This window comes from Phodopus roborovskii, unplaced genomic scaffold (assembly GCF_943737965.1).
Source record: "Phodopus roborovskii unplaced genomic scaffold, PHOROB, whole genome shotgun sequence".
NCBI classification, from domain to species: domain Eukaryota; kingdom Metazoa; phylum Chordata; class Mammalia; order Rodentia; family Cricetidae; genus Phodopus; species Phodopus roborovskii.
The window spans coordinates 98317-123000 of record NW_026125518.1 but is presented as its reverse complement, the minus strand read 5'-3'; the positions used below and the strand labels follow the sequence as shown (position 1 = coordinate 123000).

Sequence of the window (24684 nt, the reverse complement as noted above, 5' to 3'; positions counted from 1 at the left end):
CAATAAATATTAAAAATATCAGGATATTAGCTTAAAATATAGGCCATTTTTATGGTAGTTAAATTTCTTGAATACACCTTTTATGTACATATTACATAGAATCAAGATAGAAGGGTACAGATGTAAAGAGAAGAGAGAAGAGAGGGTACAGCATGTTGCTTTAGGTTTTACCATCTATATTATAATGAGACATGTTCCTTCTCTACTCCTCAGTGAAGGGCTCCATTTCTTGTCTTGGAAGGCTAATCTTCCTCTCCAAAACTGGATTGTGCTGACATATACTAAGGGTCAAGTTGCAAAGACAGTTTTAGTTATATTCTATATTTAAATTATTTGCATAGGCTTGATGCTGGTGGTACATATCCTTAATGCCAACACCTAGGTTGCAATGGCAGGTGAATCTCTGTGGTTCTAGGCTAGCTGGTCCACAAAGCAAGCTTGAGGATAGTAGGACAGCCAGAATGGTTTCAGGCATTTGGGTTGGTTAGAAAGTTTCCTCCCTGAGTTATAGTTTAAGAGTTCCATAACCTTGTGAAGGATTTTTGTTCATCTTGTTAGTTCTAGGAATTTCCTGAGACTTGTGAATTTTGTCTACTTCTAAGTCTTTAGATTTTTCTCTCCTTCCATGGGGAATGTTTATATTCAGAAGTTGCAACACAATATGTAGTTCTCATGCTTTCTATTCATACTCTGCTCTTGTCTAAGAAGACAGATAATGTTTTGCTTGGTAGATCATTTAAAATACTACTGGGAAGAGTATTTAGTTATATTTCTGTTTCTTGCTATGAAAAACTTTCTGCTTTTAAATCTGCTTATATAACTAGATAAGATCCATAAATTCCTTTCTTTAGTCCAGATCAGTTCCCTTATAAATAAATAAATATGTACATATATACATACATACATACATACACACATAGCAATATCAGCACTATTTAAATTTTGTTTTAAATACTAATCTTTTCATTAATTCATTTTTATAAGTTGGAATATTAGCTGTGTGGGATTTTTTTTTCCTGTGGTCACCACTCCCACTATTTCATTTAACATCTAGAGTTTTTAAAATCTGTTTATCTCCTTGAACATGTTACTTAGCTTCATTCTCTTTTCTGGTACCCCTTTCTCCTCAAATTGTACATTTCACAATTTTCCTTTCTTAGATTTCTCCTTATCATTATAGATTTGTATAAGCATGGCCACTAATAACCACAGTTCACAGTTCATACTAGGTGATTTTGAAATCCCTTCTGCAGATGATATTAACCCAAAACTCTTGAATTTAGACCCAGGAAGGTTTTTTGGACACAGTTAGACAGCAGCCTCAATCTTTGTCAAATATCACAAGGACAATCTCTAGGCCACACACTAATATTCTCCTTCTCTGACACCTCTTGATCCAGGCTCCTACAGTTTAAATCATGATCAACACTACTGTTTTTCAAGTTCCTATTAAGATGGCCCATTTATCTCCCGTTAAAGTGGTTAATAGCTAATCCAAAGTCCTCATTTCTCCAGTATTTTCACAGCAATACTCCAGGCCCTGTTACCAATTACTCTCTTAAAGTTTTATTACTGTGAAAAGACACCATGACCATGACAATTCTTATAAAGGAAAATATTTAATTAGTGATGGGTTACAGTTCAAAGGGTTAGTCCATTATCATAATTGTAGGAAGCATGGTGGTATGCAGGCAGACATGGTGCTAGAGAGTTTGACACCTGAATTGGCAGGCATCAGGAAGAACAAGTGAGCTGCTAGGCCAACTGATCTTGAGCTTCTGAGACCCACCCCCAAGCCTATCATGTAGTAACACACCACCTCCAATAAGGCCATGTCTACTCCAACAAGGCCATCCCTCCTAATAGTACCACTCCCTATGGATCTATAGGAGTTATGTCTATTCAAACCACTATAGTAATATACACTTTTCATAAATATTATATAAATGGTTTCCAGAAATAGCAAATCCCATAACTCATAACCAGTGATAACTATTATTAAAATTTTACATGAATTTCTCTGAATGTTTTCCTGTGTACATATTTGTATATTTTAAAACAAGACAGCTTTGGTTTATTTATTGAAATGAATTAATCATCTTAAGAAGAACAATTCAGTGGTACTTAGTTCGTTCACAATTCTGTGAAGGTAGCATTTTTACCTAGTTCCTAAACATTTCTTTCATTCCAAAATAAAATCCCATATGCACCATGCATTAACTCTCTGGTTTTTTTCTTTTACAAGTTACTTGCTGTCACAAAACAGCATTCCATCAGTAAAAAGCTATTATTTCTACATACATAATATAAATGAAATCCTACAATGTTTGATCCTGTGAGTTTAGCTTCCTTCTCTTAGAAAAGCAACTGAAAAAAAAAAGAGAAAAACTGTGAGAACATTATGCTAAAATGTCCATAAATATGAGTCTACTTAAGTAAATTTTGGTCACCCCTGAAAAACATTTGATAAATTTCTGCTTATTAAAGTTCTCCCCTAAATGCAAGGTCCTTTTATTTGAAAATAGGATAAATGTGTTGTACTATTGTCCCAGCTTATACTAAGCCTAACTCTCAGTATCTGAAGGCAGTGTCACCGCTCACCATTTAAGTTGGAGAACTTGCTAATCAAATGGACCAATTTCATTTTATGGCATATTTTGGTTTCCTGAGGGATTGCGCTCTGGTCACCATTTTAAAGAGTTAATTGAGTTGAAACTGTCTTTAGGAATCTGTGCATTTCACTGAGGTCTTTTTGTTGTTGTTGTTGTTCAGCAATATGCTTTCAGCCTTGAGCTATTCAGATATTTTTCTCAGCATTATATAATTTTACTTTTGCATGAATTTTCTAAGAGAACAAGTCAAATTTGAATATATTCAAGAGCTAATAGTGAATTTGACAGTTGGATAACTGATAAGATAAATTAATATTTTACATCCTGAAATACACACCTCATCTGGGCTCTCATAGAAAGTTTTACACCTTATTTTCTCCATTATAACACATTTTCATCATTGTCTTATAAAAGGTCCTTGTCACAGCTTAGACAGTTCATTCTCTTGATTTACTGAGAACTGATGATGTGTACAATGTCTGCCTTTCGCAGAGAAAGTGACACATTTCTCTTGAATGACAGATGCATCTTGTCTGGCAATGCTTCATTTTTTGATCCTTGTTGTGACAGTAAGAGGGAATGTTTATGGAGCCGCTGCTGTTGAATCTTTCTGTTGAACCACCAATTGCATTTCGTCATTTATCTTCTTTACTAGATTATCTTTGCCTCTAGTATGGTTAAGCTTGGTGATTGAGTTGTGTAACTACTACTTAGGTATAAATATGTGGTTCACATTCTAGGCTAGGGGACCTTTTATATGTGTTTTATATCCTCAATGTTTTATGAGATAGAGATTGTATCACATATTTATATTTTCCTTATGACCACAATAATCTTTCATATAAGGAGGAATCATTAATACTTACTTGTTGACAATTTTTGCCTGTAATATACATTATGTACCATGATTCAAGCCTTCTAGAGTGATATGTTATATAGAGAGTTCATCGCTGTATGACTAACTCACAAAACAGTGCAAAGCTATGCTAAGACATGATCATTTTAAAAACTGGACTCTTGGTAAAGGTTAAGCCTGTGAGACTAGGAATGCCAGTAAAGCTAACACATGATGAAGAAATTTAATACCTCAGGTCATCCACTCTGTCCTGTTGCCCATTCCAAGATTAGATAGCAGGCTTTCAACTTCAGTGCTCTGTATTTCTTCTGTTTCAGTCATTTATACCTGGTGACCTTAGAAACATCATTTAACTTATCAGTGCCATGATTTCATCAATAAAATAAAAATATTAAATTGACAAGTTTAAAGATGAAATGAAGTTGTCTGTGTGAAGTATAAGCACAGTACATAATATCTGTCAAACATGCAGTAAATGAGAGTGCCTCCCATCTAAAATACCTGAGTTTCTGTGTTTATTTGGCTTTGTCTCATTAATCCTCAGCACTAACATACATATTTTGGTTCTGAAGTATTCATAAATCTGCACCAGATGATATATATGTTTTGTTTCTTGTATGTGTTATTTCAGAGTGATGAGATTTAGAGAGACATGGACACAAAATAAAGATGATTAAATGTTCTATGGAAATATTTTCAATTGCATGAAGATCTTGTGGAACAGGTATTCTGTATGTAGCAATAGATTTTCACAATATTGTGGTAGCCACATAGATTTTGAATTATTTTTCCTTATGTAAAAATATTTGTTAGGACACTAGAATAACTGCATATGTTATAATAGCTTCATATTTACTTTGTTTTATCTTTTCTATGTCTATGTGGTACAAGATGAATAGCTTCACCAAGTTAGGCTGGGAGTGTTGGCTTTGGGGTTTTATATGGAAGAATGTTCAAGTGTGTATCTATACATTCATAAACTGAAGTTATAGTGTTTAAATTTGAACTCAGTTGTAGATAAATATATTTTACAAATCATGAAATATATAGCACATTCAGTAAAGCATTAAATGAGGGAAACTGAATATTAAATAGGTTTCTTTAAGGCAGAGGGGACTTATGAAAGCTGTAAAAAGTTATTAGATAAACTGACTTTTATACATTTTCATAGCCCATAAGTCATTTTATGCTTTCAAGGATTTCATACATATTCAATGATTATCTGGGCTAAGGAAATGTTATTTTTATTGCTTATTAGTTCAGTTATTATTATTATAAATTTTATTTATAGTGTAAAATATTCAAGAATGTTAGGCATTAAGATATAACATATTTTCAAAATTAAAAATATAGTGAATTAAATAATCAGTTCTGTATTCTGCACATTATATTCTCACATAAAGGATTATAGATGACAAAATCTATGATGTCAACATTTTAAAGTAAGCAATGTATTCTAGAGGACCTAATAATATATCCTGAGACACTCTTGATTTTTATAATTTATTTAATTTTTAAGGTTAATGTAACTGAAGATCTTCTGGAAAAATCACCATATTCTTAGCATATCCACCTCTGTCTTACTGCCTCATTGATTTGTATATGAACTCCAATCAACTTACCACTATTAAACTTTATGTTTACAAGAACATCAGCATGATTATTGGTCTATGACAGTCTCATTATGACCCAAAACTGCCCGTTATCCTATAATAAAATACAAGCCTACTCAATTATTGGTTAATAATGGGGAGGAAATAGCTGAACAGGTTTGGCTTTGCTTTGGATCCTACAGGCAGCTCCAACCACCTGGACTTGATTTTTCTGAGATGGATTCAACTCAGTGACTCATTCCTGCAGGCTGTATCAATATCTGTCATATAGAGCATTATTCTAAGTACATCAAGAAGAAGACAAACACTAAGAAACATGGATCTGAAAAACATCATTGCTTGCACTTGATTTTGTTTTTATCCTATTGGTTAAATCAAGACATATGGCCAAGACTACTAATCATTATGGTAAGAAATCAGTCAAAACTGAGGAATCAGATGTTTGCCATGCATAAGTTTAAAATTATAATAATATACTGACGTGGTTTTATGAGGTTATTTCCTTTATTTTATTAAGAAGAAAAGTAGAAATATCTGCTTACACTTGAATTTTGTTTTATTTATGTCATAGTATTTATTTGCTTGGTAACTATCCCCTGTAGCAATAGGCACTTCCTACTGACAAGTGTGTCACAGTATTGTTTGAAAACTGTTCTGATGATGCTATCCTAGCCTTTGAAAACCATATCCAGTGTGTTTTTCACCAGAAAAAATGAACTTTGTGAAATTACATAAATCTAGATCAGCTTTTCTACATTATCCATTCTACCAATTCTTCATTCATTCACTGAATTCTGATTATTTATTTACCAGATTAATATGATAAACTACACAATTGAAAAGAAAAGAGAAGAACAATACTTAATAATCCAGGAGTAAAACACAGACTCTCATAAAAATAGATTCCATAAACTAAGTACATTTTTAGATCAAATGAATGGGTCAATTACTGTGCAACAAAAGCTCATTCAAAAATTGTCATCCTTAAAACATATATATGCAACATTATGTTGTATCTAAGCATTTAAAAACATTCATATGCTTAAATAAGAGAAGCAGCAAAGCTGCAGTGATTTCAGGCTGGAGAATAAGATTGTTACAGGAAAAATATGTTCCCAGTTCCATGCAGAATACCCAAGAATCTTATGATCTGATTCTTTTACTTTTTATTTTATATTACATCATTTACTTTTGTCCTCCCTTCATACCATCAAACTCCTCCTTGCTCTCTTTCAAATTTATGTCCTATTTTTCATTCATTGCTGTTATACACATATACATATACAATTTATGCATGAATATTTAAGTGGAAGACTAACCCATAAATCTAGTCTAATGACTATAAGAGAACCTTAAAGTATCACATTTTGTTCTTAAAAAATGTATGAACTTTAATCATGAAAATATAGAGAAAAAAAATCAAGAGAAGGGATATTGATTTGGCAAATCAGCTAAGGTGTTATGAAGTGGAATTGTCTGAAGACTCTACATTCTTACTGAGGACCTTCCAAAGTGGTTGCCTAATTATAACTGTGCTTATGAAGAAATGGAATATTACAGTCAGAGAACCAAGTACTCACTGCTACCCGCTGCATTGGACCTATCAGCATTATGACTGTTAGATAAAAGTTTGGTGTATATTCTATACTAGAACACAGCCTTGGCTAACTCTAAAACTAAGAATGTTTGGAGAAAATGTTTAAAATTTATGGATGAAATTTTTCTTACTGTGCTATAACCTAACTACTAAATATTCTCAGTAATGTACTTGATAAATGCATTGACTTATGTTTCTTTTTATTTTTGTGTGACTATAAGTTTAGCATAATTTATCCACAGAAGTGGAGGATTAGGTGTAACCTGACCACATGTTTCTAGGCCATAATTGTTCATAATTAATTTATAGATAATTATTATTCATTCTTAAGCAGGAGCTGTGTTTTCCATTGAGAATATGCAAATAAATTTTGGTACAAAGACATGTGCTGAACTATGTTCATAGCAGCATTATTTGTATTAGCAAGAACCTGGAATCAAATAAATTTTGAATACTGATAATTTTTCCCCAACTGATTTGATTTACTACTCTTTTCATGAACAATGGTACTCATCTCTTTCTCTGAACTACTGAATTAACCCCAACCAAGTTTCCTAATATAAAACCCAGTGTTTCTTACTGATCATAAGAGTAGACTCTACCTTAGTGAACCATTTTGACAATCAGAATCATGTTTGGTCTTGTTATTAGCAATTCTGCATGGAGACTTAGTCTTTGGATACTCTAAATACAAGGGTATAAACAGAAAGAGTTATAACTAAAATTACCTTGGTTTTGGATTTTTACTCAACAGTACAGATAACTAGAAAATACTTGTGAAAAAGAAAAAAGAAAAATAAAATAAATTATTTAAAAATTTCTACTAATCAATTTTCAAACTACAGATTTTACATTATCCAGTTTCCAGTTTCCATACTTCATTTAACCCTGTTTCTATTGATGTTTTCAACATACATACATATATATATATATATATATATATATATATATATATTTAACTAAATTTCATTATTTGTATTGAATTGACCATTTTGCTGTGAAATACACCAAATATATTTGCACGATCATGTTAATTAAATGAAGCACTAATCTTCATCTCTAATAACAACCTCAATAGAACTTACCATTAACCTAGCTCTATTTAATGGCATCTATTTTATTTTAGTTCAAAGATACTGTACTGCTATCACTTAAGTTTTAGGCTTGCACATTAAATACCAAATTTTAATTTCTTTTGACAAATCATTGACCTGGATTACAAGACTTACATATGAGACCCATCTGACATACTTGATAATTCAAAATTAAAAGTTGATATTATTAAGTTATGAAAAATTCTGATGACTTTAACATTTCTTCACTCTTAAAAAGATTTTACATGTATGTATGTATGTATGTATGTATGTATGTATGTATGTATGTATTGTGAGCCTGGCCTTTTAACATTTGAGTCAGATCTTTAGCCCTCAAATAGTTATTTTTAAATATTTGTATTGAATAGAATTGTCAAATAAATTCTAATTATTATTATTTACATTAGTTTCCTCTATCTAGTGTTGTCCTGTCATATCATCCAGTATTTGTGAGGGAGTGCAAATTATGGTTAGGAACATTAACTATGGGATAAACAATTTAGATTTGAGATGTGTTAACTTGGATTAAAATTTATTGCCTGTGCTTATATAATTTATATACCTATGTGTACCAATAATTCCACCATTCTATTATATGTGTGTTGTCCATATACCTGCATTAATATCATCTATCTTTTTCAATATGATTTCTTTATATATTTATCTATGGAGTTCGTGTATCAGTACCTGTCTTATCTAAATAAGTTGATAAAATGACTATGTCAGGTAAGACACAGAAAATACATATTTTTCAGAATTTCACATTATCACATAATTTTTAAAGAATTAAATCCAAGCCCATTTCCTCTCCTTAAAATCCTCCCCTATCCCTAACAACACTTCTCACTTGCAACTCTATGTGCCCTTTTCATTTCTTTTGTTGTTTTATTGCTTTATGATTTTTGGTATTTTGAGATAGTGTTTCTCTGTATAATGGTCCTGATCATCCTGGAACTAACTTTGTAAAACAGGTTGGCCTCAAACTCACCTGCCTCGGCCTCCTGAGTACTGAGATTAAAGGCATGCACCACCACTGTGACTCCTTTTTATTTTTAAAACATACTGAGATGAGATAGTATTGCCTATGTGATGGAAGATGTCACTCTGTAAATATTTTTTTCTTATTTATTAATGAATAAAGCACTGTTGGCCAATAGAAAAACAAGATAGGCAGCACTAGAAGGCAAAGAGGTTTCAGGAAGAGAATAGGGAGAGATTCAACATGTAGGACTTAATAGGACAGAGGTCCAGATCCTCTCTCCAGTAAGATAAGACCACATGGAAATACTTAATATTTAAGACAGAGCTAGCCAAAAAAAACAAAACAAAACAAAACAAAACAAAACAAAACAAAAAAAAAAAAACACACACACACACACACACATTAATAGCAGGTCAACAGCTTTATATCAAAAAAAGAGGGGGTGGAAAAACTGCTTATAACATAATGGTTCCCAATGTGGGTAATAAAAATAATAAAAATTTTCACTTAAAACTTAACAGAAGCTTAAGAAAGGGTTTTAGAAACAAAAGAACGGAGACATTCAAGGCTTCTTAGTAACAACATTTTCTTTGTGGGACTCTGTTTTGCTAGAGAAAAGCAGAAATTTGCATTGCTCCTTTAATGGAGGTTTCCTGACTCAGCATGGCTTTTAAGAAGCACTGCTAACAATTCAGTGGTATATATGAGCAGCAGGAGAGAGTAGGTAGATACACATACCTTTAATTCCAGCACTGGGGAGGCAGAGGCAAACAGATCTCTGTGATTTCAAAGCGAACCTGGTATACATACAGAGTTAATTCCAGAACAGGCAAAAGTTACACAGAAAAACCCTGTCTAAACAAATAAAAAAATGAAAAAATAGAGTAATAAAAAAGCCACGTAAATATGGAAAACTCAAAAAGGGTGTGTATACTGTATGATATTACATTATCTTTAAATTATTTTACTGCTAAGGAGATAGTAACAACTGTTAAAAACAAATGCTGCTAGATTATTCCAATTTATATATTTTAAAAATGCTTTGACTTTCAAAACTTAAGTCTAGGGACAGGTTACTGAGTTCTATTTTTGTTTCCCAAGAAAATGAAAAGCTGCAGATTCCTTCCAGACTAACATGGTTTGATCAAGCAAGACCCCCTGAAGCTTTGTCCCTGGGACAAGGCATCTTTGCAAACAACTACAGCCAGGATTCTCCCAGCTACCAGCAGGAAGTAGTTTGGAAAGACCAATGCACAAATTCCAAAAATATCATTTATGAATGTTTGTTTTAATTTATATTGGGTTGGTTATAAATGGTTAATGACCACAACCAATCTTTTTAAAGTTAAAAAGGGGGTTGTGATATAGTTTGAATACTTTGTTTTGTAATGGATTTTCATTTATGATACCAATTTAAGGTCAATTTTGTGGTATGTATATTTCTCCTCTTGTTTAGTTATTGTGTTTCTGTAGCTCATTTAGAAATGTAGTGTATAATTTAGTACAGACTTTAGATAGTTACCTATAATAGTCAAAACTTTAGTTAGGTTTTACCTATGATAGTCAAGCTTATAGTTAGAGTGGTTATGTTTCCTCGATACACAGAAATATATTTCAATTGGATAGACATACTTCAAACCTTTCAAAGATCCACAGAATATTGCATTTAAAATGGCTTATGGTTTTTCTTGACAGTGAGACATAAATGCTCCTGGCAACACCACCTTCTTCAGAAAGGAAGGTGGACATAGAAGAAACTTGTTATGGAGTTTACTTCCAATATGGCAAAACTAGCCATTTGTGCAAGATATTGCTGTTGTCTGGACTGTTTGACTTTATGCTGTATAAACTGGACATGCAGAACCCACAGGAAAGTGACTGCTGATACAAGATGGACTTTGCTACAGGATTCCTGCCAGACATTCTGCAGGACACAGAGAAAACTGAAAGACTGAAAACCTGCCAATACAGGAGGACAGTTTAAAGTTTCCTGATTTGCTAAGGAGTCTGCCAGACATACTATGGCCTATAGGCTGAAGATGGAACATTACAGAAGAACTTCATATGACTGACAAGGCCAGTTGTCTCTGTCATTTCTAGAGTTTATAAACTATCCTCCTGCGGTCTTTGATGGAGTTGAACACAGATAGTTATGGTTATAATTTTCCTTAGTTAGGATTAAAGATGAGTTACATATAAAACTTTATACTCACAAAGATAGGATAGATGATGGACTATTTTCTTTAAATCTTGCTAAATGTTAATGGACTAAATGTTGTTAACTGTGGTTCTTATTTGATAGCTGTTTTGTTATATTTTTTTACTATGTTAGATTTAAAACCCTTCTTTTTATTTTAGACAGAAAAGAGGAGATGATGGGAGATGCCATTCTATAAATATGTTTTTCTTATTGGTTAATGAATAAAGCACTGTTGGACAATAGGAAAGCAAGATAGGTGGGACTAGGAGACAAGGAGGTTTTTGGGGAGAGAGTAGTGAGGTATTCAATAAAAAATGCTAGTAACAGGTAAACAGCTTTATATCTTATACAGTGTCTCTGTGTGTTATTTAGGGCTGATGTTGCTGTGGGACCAGGCTAGTAGGAAAACATGCTCATAATACCTAAGTGTGTATGGGTGTGTAGCCATACCTTGAACATAGATAGCCACTCAGAGGGCCATATAGCTGATGAATATCATCTCTTCTTTCAGCAGAAGGCATAAAAAGTAAGTTATTTCTTATTTTTTTGTTCTAGATTATTTATCTGTGCCATTCAGTTAATAATATGAAAAATAGAGAAACAAGATATTATAACCAGCTAAATAAAGAACACAACAACAGAAAATGAAAACTGTTTCAGTCAAAATGATGTTTGACTCCAAGCTATGTTGAGAATATATTTCAAGCCTTCAGGTATTTTTTTTTGGATAAATATTAGTACATCTGTTAAAATAGATTAGAAACAATTTTCCAAAATTCAAATTGGAATTGACCATATAAAAAATGAATGAAGGAGTTCCTGTCAGGCAAACTGTATTTGTATTGGAATATGGGTTATGAATCTTATGGTCAGGAAACTTTGCACTATTTCTTTTGAATTTTGATTTTGACTTCCTCCAGATTTAATGTTGAATGAGGCACAGGGACATATTTTAGAGATTGGCTGCAGCTTCTTTCATGCTGGTTGCTTCAGACTGCTTATCTTTGGTTACCTAGCAACTGTTAACAGAGGCTCAATACTAGGTGATGTCATCAAGGCCCTTCCTTGTGCTGAAATGTTGAGTACAATAACCACAATCTTTGATGTTAATTTGGTCACACATTAATGTAAAAGGTAGAAAACCTGTGATTTGGCTAATGAAGCAATCATCCATTATCTGAGTCTCTAGTAATACAGACTGAATTTATTTTAAAAATGTGCTGAGTAATCTTCAGTGATAATTTGAAAAGAAATAATTTGATGGTGCCTTGTTTTGATCTAAAAAGAAGTGCAACTGATTTCTCAACAGACAGCTTCTTTCACAGCAAATTTAAAGGATTAGGACATCAGCAATGACGTAATTGTCTGGTCTCAGTAGACATGCTGCTGTACAATATCTTGGAAACAGCTCTTTTCCTGAAGTTGTGTTTTAATGATGCCTTGTTGCTTTTTGGTATTGAGGCTTATTATGATAGAGGATACAAGTTGTATACTTTATTTTAACAAAAGAAGTGTTATGTCTAAAAAGTTAAGGGTTGTCAAAGTGATTATTCATATTAAAGAATTTTATTCAGAGAGGTAGATTTGTTTTGATACTTTTGTAAATGTCTAATGATAGTTTGTAATACTGACCACTTGCTGAACATCTGTGGTGTGTTTGTCATTTTTATCATCAGAAGTGTTTCATTAGAATATTATTCTATCATTATATTGATGGAAGGCTGAAAGAACCTCTAGTATATGTGATCAGAACTTCTTTGTTAATTGTGGAATGCTTTAAAACTAATTATCCATATATACAAAAGAGAAAAATCAATGTGAACATTTAGTACTTTACTAAGTAACTCAATTTAACTCAGTCTAATAATGTTAACATGACTAAAAAAGATATTTAAGTTTCATGAATAAGATGTAGATTTCATAAACAATTCAGTATTTTTTCTGAGAAATGTAAGAAACATAATAGTAAACACAAAATGAAGAATAATGAAACATCAGGCAGACTGAGTAGTGATCCTATGCACATCCTACAATTTGTGCAAGGGAAAACATGATTTTGACTTCTCTGGAGCAGCAAGTCCATACTTGTTCCATTAGCTAATCAACAGCATCAACATCATTTGAGAACATTAAAAAAAAAAAAAAAACAAATTCTAAATTCTTGTTTCTAAGTCCAACTTATTGTCATAAGCTGAAAAATACTGGGATGAGATTCATTTTTTCACAAATTTACAGGTGATTTCATCTCAAAGTTTGAGAACAACTCACTATGTCAGAGCTGAACTGCCCTATGTGGTAGCCCCATGTTGCTATATAATTTAATCAACATTTGCCAGTAGTGATGAGATGTCTTCTGAGGGTTAGCACACATGGAACATGTGGTCATATTAGTCAGGGAAGTTGTGTAGCATTGCTACTGATAATGGATACCTCAGTGTGAGATTGTTGCACGATGAAAGACTGAGTTCAGACAATACATAATCATAAAAAAGTAGTAAGGTGTATAAGACATAGTCTGTTATTGTTGAATAATAATAAATGAAATAAGACATAGCAACACCTGGAAATTGTTTGTGGAATATCACTTTTCCAGTCAAGTGCTGTGGAGCTCCTAATGGATAACATTGCAAGGAAGACAATATGGATAGATCTTTTCAGATTATGAAAAAGTGGTGTGGGTAAACAAGAAAACTATGCATATAAAACCCTGAAAAAATGAATCTAATAATCTAATAATATATTACTCTAATTTTAATGTGATGAGATGGGAGAAATGGAAAACTTGAATAAGACTGACTCTTTAGAGTGGTTGAAAAAAAAAAAAAAAAAGAATGCCATTACCAATGACAAGAAAATAGAAACTTTAATAGTTAGATTACAGGAAATGTTTTTAGGTTTATAGAAAGTTTTATTAAACTAGTTGCTTTTATATTCTTCTAGAAACTTTACTATAAAGGATTTATCCTGTTACTCTCCTTAAGTATTTACAAATTGTTAAAATAACCATTTTTAATGAAGAGACTGCACAATTTCCTTCTCCTTGTTATAAATGCTTTTCAAAGATTAAAGAAAGGAGAAAAGAAATTTTACCCGTCAATACACCTAGTGGGGTGTGACAACTTTTTTTCTAGTTGGAAGGCTTGCAAAGGAAGAAAGCAGATTGTAGTGTGGTCTTTGAAAATTATAGTTTTCTCACATACAATTTGAACATGAGTTGGATTTTATGATAAAACTGAAATCCATCATTTTTAAGTCAATTGGAAAATAATTTTCAGTTTTTTATAAAATCAAATATTTTTCTGGTAAATAAATCACTTCATAGAGAGTCGAGCATTGGTCTAGATTTTATTATCTTACAGATTTCACAGAGGAGTTATGTATAATTTTATATATTAGGTTGCTCTTATCCTTGTAGATTCATTTTGTTTCTATTAAAATACATTATAAAAACATATTTGAAAGCACATGAGACTGTCATATATTTGAAATTAATCCTTTGCTGGCCATTAATACAGTGTGAGGCATTATAATAAAGAAGTAGCATTTTGTCAGATATATAACACCAGAATTGAATGTTTTAAATACCATTTTCAATGTCATATAAATTTTGTGGGCTAAAAACTTTTACTTATATACTTTGATATAGTTTATTTACCTGTTTTCTTCTAGATTTAGGACAAAGACTAGCACAGAATTACTTAGATATCTTTTTAGTCATTGCTGAACAAATAGCATTTATCATTCATGGCAATGTCAAATAGCATTTAAGTTGTTACAAAGTTTATCTAATTAGCAGTGTTCCACTAGATATTTTCCATGACATCTTGAGACTTTTTTGGGTAATATGTCTGTGAAGAATTGCTGGATTGATACAGACTAGAATTTAACTGAGAGTTGCTGGTATGATGAATACAAAAGTGAATGTTACTCAAATATGATTGTTAGGGAGTAGAGTAGAAGGGAGGTGCCTTAATGAAATGGATGACTAACTTATCCACCATCATAGAGCTCCCATCTAGTAGCTGATGGAAACAGAAGCAGACCCAACTAAACACTGAATTGGACTGGAATCTAGATGCAGAGAAGGAGGACAAGACCAGGCTACAGAAACTCTCAGAAAAAAGCTGACCTGAACAAGGAGGAGCTAATGGGTCTCCAGACTGATTGCTCCCATTTTTGCTATAACTTTTTTTTTCTAGTTGGAAGGCTTGCAAAGGAAGAAAGCAGATTGTAGTGTGGTCCAGCGTTGGACTAACTCAGACCCCCTAGATGTGGTCCTCAGTTAGAAGGCCTGAGCCATCTAAGGGACCTCTGCCAGTGGTAGTGGGATGTATCCCTGGTGCACAAAAAGACTTTGGGAGCATGTTCCCCCATGAAGGAATATTCCCTTAACCTAGAGGCAGGAGGGAGGGCCTAGTCTCTACTCCGAATGACTTGACATATTTAGATGACTCCTCCTGGAAGGTATCACCCTACATGTGGATTGTTGGGGGAATGGGAGGGGAGGGTGGTTGGGGGCAAGGGAGGGTGGGAGAGAGGGAAAGAGGGAGGAAAGGAGAGGGAACAGGGATCAATATATAAAATAATAAAAAGAAAAAGAAGTCCTGCCTATTGTAAACCTATATTGCTCTATCTCTGGCTTCCATTTATGTTACTCACTATATATAGTGAATATACATATTCTATATGTACTGCAGACATAGTCCCCCCCACACACATATACTTAATCTGTACACAGTGAAATTGATTTTGACAGATATAGCCATAGGTGAATACCTAGCAAGGTAACTGGGCACTGAGTAGACTGATCATGAAGACTTAGGAATGGGCTGTTACACTAGCTTATGCCACATTATTCACGAAACTTTATATTGTCAACTACTTCCATGCCAAGCAGTGACCACAGAAACATGATGGCTCCGGGCATTTTCAGCAGTAGAGAGGATAGTGTACGCAGTAAGTTGTTAGTTGCTCTAATTTCCAGCCACTCTGTTTCTGTTCAATGAAATGGGCTGTCTTTTAGGTAAATGTTTTGTGCTAACTGTGGGACCAGTGCCAGACACATGGGCTAGGCATCAGTCAAAGTGCTGATACTATATGCAAACTAGAAGATAAATAATGGATGTTGTGGCAGATGAGTGATAAATAACCTAGAATCAGTTAAATGTCTTATATGTGCTTTGTCAGCATTATCATCAACCTTTACTTTTCTCTTTAGACATTCTGATGGAGTATCCTACCTGTTCTCTCCTGTCTTCCTAATAACCCTGATTTCATTAGAATAACCCTGGTTTCATTAGAACACGGGGAGATTTCCTGTTGAAAATGGGCAGGGTGTCTGTTATAAGGGAGTCACCCTCTGAGTTCTCTCAACCTCTTGCTTCCAAATTATGCAGTCATAATGTATTGACTGTATTCACACATTTTATTTATTTAAGATAATTTTATTATCTCAGGAGAGAATTGGAGAAAAATGTAAAAATAATTTACAAAATTTTCTGTATATTATCTAAGTTCTGTCAATGTGTGTGTTGATATACATGTAGGTACACATATATGTATAGGTTGTGTGCATGTTACCTACATGCATGTGAAGGCCAGAGGACAATCTTATGTGTTATTCCTCAGGCTCTGTCCAATATTTAACTATTATTTGACTGAAGATTAATTTGGTTCATAGAATACATTCTGCTTAATATTCCCTCCCTCAAATCCTATTCCTCTTCCCATTCCTTTTTCATCTCAATCCACATTCCTTTTGTGTCCTTTAAGGAAACAAACAGGCATCTAAAGGATAATAATAAATTAAAATTAAATAAGATAAAACAAAACAAACTAACTAAAATAGTATAAAACAAACAAACAAAAGAAAGAGAACCAAAGAAAAAGTACAAGAAACACACATAAAAACAGAAACACAGGCGGGACTGCTCATGCGCTCTGGGATTGTGGTGCTTGGCGTCTAGGATTGTGCACAGCTAAGATTTCACCCACAATGAGCTTCCTCAAGAGCTTCCCACCACCTGCATCAGAAGACCGGCTCCGGCTGCAGCAGCCAGACACGAGGCTGTGCTGAACAGGAAGGGGCTTGGCTCCGGCACCCTTTACATTGCCGAGAGCTGTCTGTCTTGGTTAAATGGTTCTGGTTTAGGATTCTCACTGTAATACCCCACGATTAGTTTACATGCGGTTTCCAAGGACCCAAATGCTTATCCTCGAGAGCATCTGTATGTTATGGTGAATGCCAAATTTGGAGAAGAATCGAAAGAATCTCTCTCTGATTAAGATGAGGAAGACAGTGATGATGTTGAACCCATTACTGAATGTATATTTGTGCCCAGTGATAAGTCAACATTGGAGGCAATGTTCACTGCGATGTGTGGATGCCAGGCCCTGCATCCAGACCCTGAGGATAAAGACTCTGATGATTATGATGGAGAAGTGTATGATGTGGAAGCAGATGAACAAGGACAGGGGGACATCCCTACATTTTATACCTATGAAGAAGGACTATCCCATTTAGCAGCAGAAGGGCAAGCCACATTGGAGAGATTAGAAGGGATGCTTTCTCAATGTGTGAGGAGCCAATATAACATGGCAGGAGTCAGCACAGAAGATTCAGTAAGAGATTATGAAGATGGCATGGAGGTAGAGCCCACACCAGCTGTTGCTGGGCAGTTTGAGGATGCAGATGTTGATCCCTGAAGATGATTTATGCTGCTAAACAATGATCTCATAATGGTAGGCGAGAACTTGGTGCATCTTCCAGTCCAGAGTGGGGCTAGTGAAAGGCTTTTTCCTTCTCCAAAACTTACTTTGCAAGACAGACTATAATGAGACAGTAAGCTATCATCAGCAGAAGAGACTGAGACAAAGGTGAATTAACAGAGCGGGTATTTTTGTTTCTCATTTACCCCCAAGCTTCCTGGCTCTAGGTGTCTTCCTTAGTAGGCCTCTAATTCCTGCCTTTGCCATATGTACATCTGTCAGCCAGAAGGCCTACAGAGCTCACACTATACAGACTGGTTAAGAAAAACTCCAAGAAGAGAAGTACAGGCCTCAGAGGAGGCAGGCTCTATATAGCCTTTTCCCCAGAGGCATGGGTCCTTTACTTCAGGCTGACTCTAGGTCACCTCTGGGGAACATCTCAGCCACACCTCGCCAGGAGGGCTTCTGCCCTCCTCTTCATTCTCCAGTTGCTCTATTACATTCTCCCAACTTAGATCCTTGACTGTCTGCCCTCTTAACTTTCTGTGACATAGTAAGTAATCTGTAAAGAAGTCTGCAAATACTCTTTGATGTTTTTGTCTTTGTAAGAGTTAATAAATAAATCTAGGTTTTCTATAAAAACAAACAAACAAAAAAGAGAAACACAGGTTTGCACACAGGAATCCCATAAAAACATAAGACTAAAAGCTATAATACATATGCAAACGACTTTTAAGGCTGAAAAAATGCACTGACACATTATGAAATACAGAACCTTCAAAGATACCCTTGAATTCATTTGCTTTTTGTCTTCTACTGCTGAGCATGAGGCCTGCTCTTTTTTCCCCATTTTAATTTAAATTAGCAAAAATCTTATTTTATATATCAATACCAGTTTCCTCTCCCATTCTCCCATGATCCCCCACCAACTCCCATCCCATTCCTCTTCTGCTCCATAGACAGGGTGAGGCCTTGCATAGGGAAAACATCAAAGTCTGTCAAATCATTTGGGGCAGGGCGTGGGCCCTCACCCATATGTCTAGGTTGAGAGAGGATCCCCCTCTGGGCAATGGGTTCCCAATGTCTATTCATACACTTGATATAAATGCTGTTCCATTACCAGGGGCCCCATAGACTGCCCAGCCCTCCTAACTGACACCAACATTCAGGGTGCCTGGTTCTTTCCTATGCTGGTTTCCAAGCTATCAGTCTGAGGTCCATAGGGTACCCCTTGTTCAGGTCAGCTGTTTCTGTGGGTTTTCCCAGCATGATCTTGACCCCTTTGCTCCATCAACCCTCCCTTTTTACAATTGGATTCCAGGACTTTGACTCAGTGCTTAGTTGTGGGTCTCTGCTTCTATTTCCATTAGCTATTGGATGAAGGCTCCAGGGTGCCAAATAAGGTAGTCATCAATCTCATTATAGGGGAAAGGTTTTTAAGATAACTTCTCCCCCTGTTGCTTAGGTTCTTAGTTGCCCATCCTAGTATATCTCTGGATATTTTCTGAGTGCCAGATTTATCCTTGAGCCTATAACAGCTGTCTCTATTAAGGTATCTCTTTTCTTGCTCCATTATCCTCCCAGTTCAACCTTCTTGTTCCCTCGTGTCTTCTTCCCCTTTTCTTTCTGCTCACTCCTTCTTCCCTTCCTCTGTGCTCCCAATTTGCTCAGGAGATCTTGTCCCTTTTCCCTTCTCCGAGGGACCATGTATGTCTCTCTTAGAGTCCTTGTTTCATAGCTTCTCTGGAGTTGTGGATTGTAGGCCCTCTCTCACGTGTCTAGGCTGAGGGAGTACCCCTCTATATGGAACGAAATCCCAAAGTCCATTTGTACACAAGGGATAAATACTGATCCACTACTAGAGACCCAATTGACTGCACAGTCCTCTTAACTGAAAGCCAAGTTCATGGGGTCTGGTTAGGTCCTATGCTGGTCTCCCAGCTACCTGACTGGGGTCCATGAGCTCCCCCTTGTTCAGCTCAGCTCTTTCTGTTGGTTTCCCCAACCTAATATTGACCCCTTTGCTCATCACTCCTCCCTCTCCTCAATTGGGTTCCAGGAGTTGGGTTTAATGTTTAGCTGTGGGTGTCTGCCTCTGCTTCTATCAGCTAGTAGATGAAGGCTCTAGGATAACATTTAAGGCAGTACTCAATCTCCTTATAGGGAAAGGACATTTAAGGTAGCCTCTCCACTATTGTTTAGATTCTTAGCTTGGGTTATCATTGTAGATCTCTGGACATTTCCCTAGTGCCAGATTTCTCTTTTAACCTATAATGTCTCCCTCTGTTATGGTACCTCTTTTCTTGCTCTCCTGTATTTTTACCCCAACTCAATCTTCCTGCTCTCTTAAGTCTTCCTCTCCTCTCTTCTCCCCTTCTCCTTCTCTTAATTCCCTTTCCTTTCACCCAATACTCCCAATTTGCTCAGGAGATCTTGTCCCTTTCTTCTTCTCTGAGGGACCATGTATGTCTCTCTTAGAGCTTCCTAGCATCTCTGGTTGTGTGGATTGTAGGCTGATAATTCTTTGTTCTGTCTAAAATCCATATATGTGTGAGTACATACCATATTTGTTGTTTTGTAACTGGGTTACCTCACTCAGGATGGTTTCTTCTAGTTCCATCAATTTGCCTGTGAATTTCAAGATTCCATTGCTTTTTCCTGCTGAGTAGTACTCCATTGCATAAACATACCACATTTTCTCTTCCATCCATTCTTTAGTTAAAGGGCATTTAGGTTGCTTCCTGGTTCTGGCTATTACAAATCATGCTGCTATGAATGTAGTTGAACAGATGTCCTTGTTGTATGAGTGTGCATCCTTTGGATATATTCCTAAGAGTGGAATTTCTGGGTCTTGAGGTAGACTGATTCCCATTTTCCTTAGCAACTCCCATATTCACTCTAGCAATTTTTGTATAGCTGGATTTATTAATAAATTCTGCTAATTTTTGGTTTTACCATGGAATGTCTAATTTTCCTCATCTATAGTGATCAAAAGTTTTTCTGGGTATAATAATCTGGTCTGGCTTCTGTGTCTCTTAGACTTTGTAGACCATCTGGCCATGCCCTTTTGGCTTTTATATTCTCCACCAACAAGTCATGTATTAATTTAATAGGACTTCCCTTTAAGGTATTGATCTTTATCCTTGTGACTTTTAATATTCTCTCTTTACATTTATTATTTTGATTCATATGTGATGAGAGGACTTTATTTCTGGTTCTGTCAGTCTATCTGGTGTTCTCTAAGCTTCTTGAAACTTGATAGGTACCTCCTTTAGGTTAAGGAAATTTTCCTTTATGATTTTATTGAAAAGATTTTCTGTGCCTTTGACCTAGGTTTCTTCTTTTTGTAATTTTAACTTTCATAGATGTGTTCTTCCCATTGAGTACCAAATTTCATGAATGTCTTTTGCCTGTATATTTTTTGGTTGTTTGTTTTCAATGTAACTTTGAATGTAACATTTCATGGAAGTTTCTGTTTCTTCTATCTTATCAAAAATCTTGTGATTCTCTATTTCAGTTCTTGTATTCTGCTAATGGTATTTGCCTCTGTGGTTCCTGTTCAAGTTCCTAAAATTTTCACACCATGTTTTACTTTTTGTTTATTGAGTTGATTTCCATTTACATGTCTTGAACTGTCTCTTTATTTCATTCCACCTTCTCTGTCCTTCTCTTTCTCTCTCTCTTTGTGTGTATCTTATAGGATTCATTAATGGATTTGTTCATATTTTATTTAAGTACCCCACATATGTACATAATAGCCATTTAGAAGTCCTTACCTTGTACTTCAGCTATGCTACAATAATTAGGATCTACTGTAGTGGAGTTGCTGGGCTCTAGTGGAGACATTGTCTGTTATTGCTTGTGTCTAAACATCTGGGGTTGGAATTATTGTAATTCTAGGTGTTGATATCTGGCATTATCTTTGTTGTGTAAGTGTTCCATATTTGGTTTCCACTGTCCTTTCTGTATTTTAGGAGAATGTGGTCTTTGTGGTTTTCCTGGCAGTGAATGCTTCTGGTGCCCTATCAGATGTGCACACTGGGGGTTCCAGGTAGGGTATGCTCCTGGGTATTAGAAATAGACACTTAAGAATGGTGTTGGGATAGAAAGGGGAGCTAAGTTGATCCATAGGAGATGGGGAAATAGGGTGGAGGCTCTTCATAGACTCCTGGGAAAGGAAATGGTGTGAGAAGCTACAGCAGGTAGTCTGCTTGAGAGCTGTGGCACTGGACCTGGAGGATAGCAGGGAGAATAAAGACACCTAACTCTCTGGCTGGTGTGGACTTCATATTTCCAGAGAATCTATTTATTTTTGAGATATGGTCTTTAATTGCCAAGGAATTCACTAAGTAAGCTGCCTGACCACTAAACCCAGGGATCTGCTCATCTCTGCCTCTCCAAGGTTGAGCTTACGAGGATTTACTACCACATCTGGTCTTTTAAATGTGGTTTCTATGGGATCACTCTCAAGTTCTCATGCTGGCAAAGCAAGCACTACCCAAAGTTATCTGTCTCCTACTTCCTTGAGTTAAAACAAATCAAACTAATTAACATACTTATATGCTTTCCTAAATAAAGTCATTATTTGAATATATAATAAAATACTATATTCCATAGTAGCCCTTCCTTAGTCCTTTCTTCTTCCAGTAATTTAAAATAGAAATGTTTTCATCCAATGATCTACAAAATCTTTACAAGTTCTGAGACAAACCCTGAAAGTTAATGGTAATGGGAGGACTTTCCTGTTTTTCTGAAATTGAAGTCATGAAAATTAGCTACTGTGCTGCTTTTTAAAACACCCAGCAGAGTCAGTGGAGTGAACAGACCATTGCCCTTTTCTTGACATACAATGCAATTCATCTTCTGATGTTTCTCAAATGGCTGCCTCTCATTCTTCCATGCAGAGATTTTGCAGGCACATAGACTTTGAAGCAAGTGGTGTTTTTCTAATTTTAAATAAGGTCAATCAGTTGAGTGAGTATTGATGAACAAGCATTTACTATAACCATGTCTCAGGAAATGCCAATCTGTATTGAGCATGTGTCATGCCTACGAGATTTTGTAATTAACCTGCTGTCACTGTCAATGATAGTTCAATGTTGTATCAAGAAAGTCCCAAAAGCATAAGTACATGGCCTTTTCCCATGTTCTCTGTTTGTGTTCAGGAACATAGTATCTTTTAATCTTTCATCTGTCTTATCGAAATTGTAACTGATTTAAATATTTAGCTTCAATTATTTGAAATGCAAGTACCTATAACGTTTAAATTCTTTGCTACTATTATTTTAAAATATCAGAAGATTAAGGGCAAAAATTAGGGTGGATGACCAGATTTTGCCACTTTATAGTTTGCTGTAACTATACAGCGGTTATCATTCTGAAATGTTTAGCTTACACATATTTTATTTTGTGTTCAATTTGTTTTAATTTATTTGATAAATAACTGTAAATGTAATATATTTTATTTGAAATGATACATTTATTATAAATTGATTCTTTCTTAATGGGACAGTATTTTAAAAAAAATAAGGTATAACAAAGGAACAAAATTCACAAAGTACACTAATATTAAGTAAAGGGCTTACTAAGTTTTACAGATATATTACCCAGAAAAAGACATGGAACATTTCTTAGATTCATGAGTTTTCTTCACACTCCTGGGGTGAGGGGAGGGGTAACCCCAATTCTGATTCCATGACTAATTAATTCTATAGGATTTTAAAACCATCAGACCCAAAAATAAAGTAGAAGTTTCCTTTTCCATACTCTTGGAAAAATGGAGTGAAGAAAAAACATGAAAAAACATAAATAAATTGTCAGCATTCAATGGCAGTTTTTAAGTTCCATACAGCAGTAAGATGAATAACAGTATCCTGAAATTTGTAGTATTTGTTCTTTACTAGTATGAATACACAATCATAATTTCCCCCGAAACTTTGCTCTAAATTAAGTGCCATCATCTTCTTTGTACAAGTTGCTTGAAAAAAGGTCATGATTATTAAGGAATAAGTCTATGTTATGCTAATTTTCTATTAGTGGTAAATAAGTTACCATGAATTCAACAACTTCAACCAACAAATTTACTACTAAACATTTTCAGGAAGCAAGAACATGAAATAAAACAACAAAAGTGCTCTGATCATATTTTTTTCAGATTGAAAACTAGCCTGAGAATTTCTCTAAAGCTAATAATGTCTTTGTGTTTTAGAAGGATTCAAGTCAGAATGCTGGGGATGCTGATCTTTTTGTATCACTCACAATCAACTGATTGGGAATCTTAGGATATCTGAAAAATGTCTTAGACAGTATGATGCAACATTGATGCAGGAGTATTATCTCATTATAGTCAAATTCACCATTACTCAAGAGTTAGAGATTAAACAAAGAGTGTATGCTACAGGATCAAAATGTTGGTGGCTGTTCTCCCATGTCATGTCAAAATCACCAGGCTAGATTGTAAAAGATGAAATAAACATCTCTCCCACACTTTCTTTTCATTTTCTTCATTGTACAAATGAAGATGAAGACTTAATTACTTGAATAGACTGTTTTAGATAACTGAAGCTATTATTTCTTGACTGCTTGTTATGTCCTATTATCCAGTTTAAAAATGATGGCCATTTCATGAGTTGATCTAGTCCAATTTTATTGACACAGAGGCTTTAGCTTGCTGAACTAAAAAATGCAACTTTAGATTAAAAAGGTGAGTATGAACAGGCTTGTCTCAAACTCACAGAGATCCAACTGCCTCTGTGTCCCAAGTGTTGAGATCAGAAGCATGTGCCAACAAGATATAGACTGTTTCACATACCTGAAAGTACATTTGAACTAGATGTCAACAGTAGTACAATCAGAATTACAATAACAAAGAAATCAACAACAAAAGCAGTAACTAACTTGGTGAAGTGTCAGAACTTATTTGGCTTATAGTATTTCCCATAGCCCAGCTCTACCAAGTTAATTTTACCAAGGACAATATTACTGTGGGCTAATAATTTATTTTGCTAGGAAAGATTTATATT

General features: G+C 34.8%; 1 pseudogene; it reads left to right on the top strand.

The window, feature by feature from the left end:
* The first annotated feature begins 16943 nt into the window (after positions 1-16943).
* LOC127216123 (methylosome subunit pICln-like) lies at positions 16944-17821 on the top strand (annotated as a pseudogene).
* The last annotated feature ends 6863 nt before the right edge of the window (positions 17822-24684 follow it).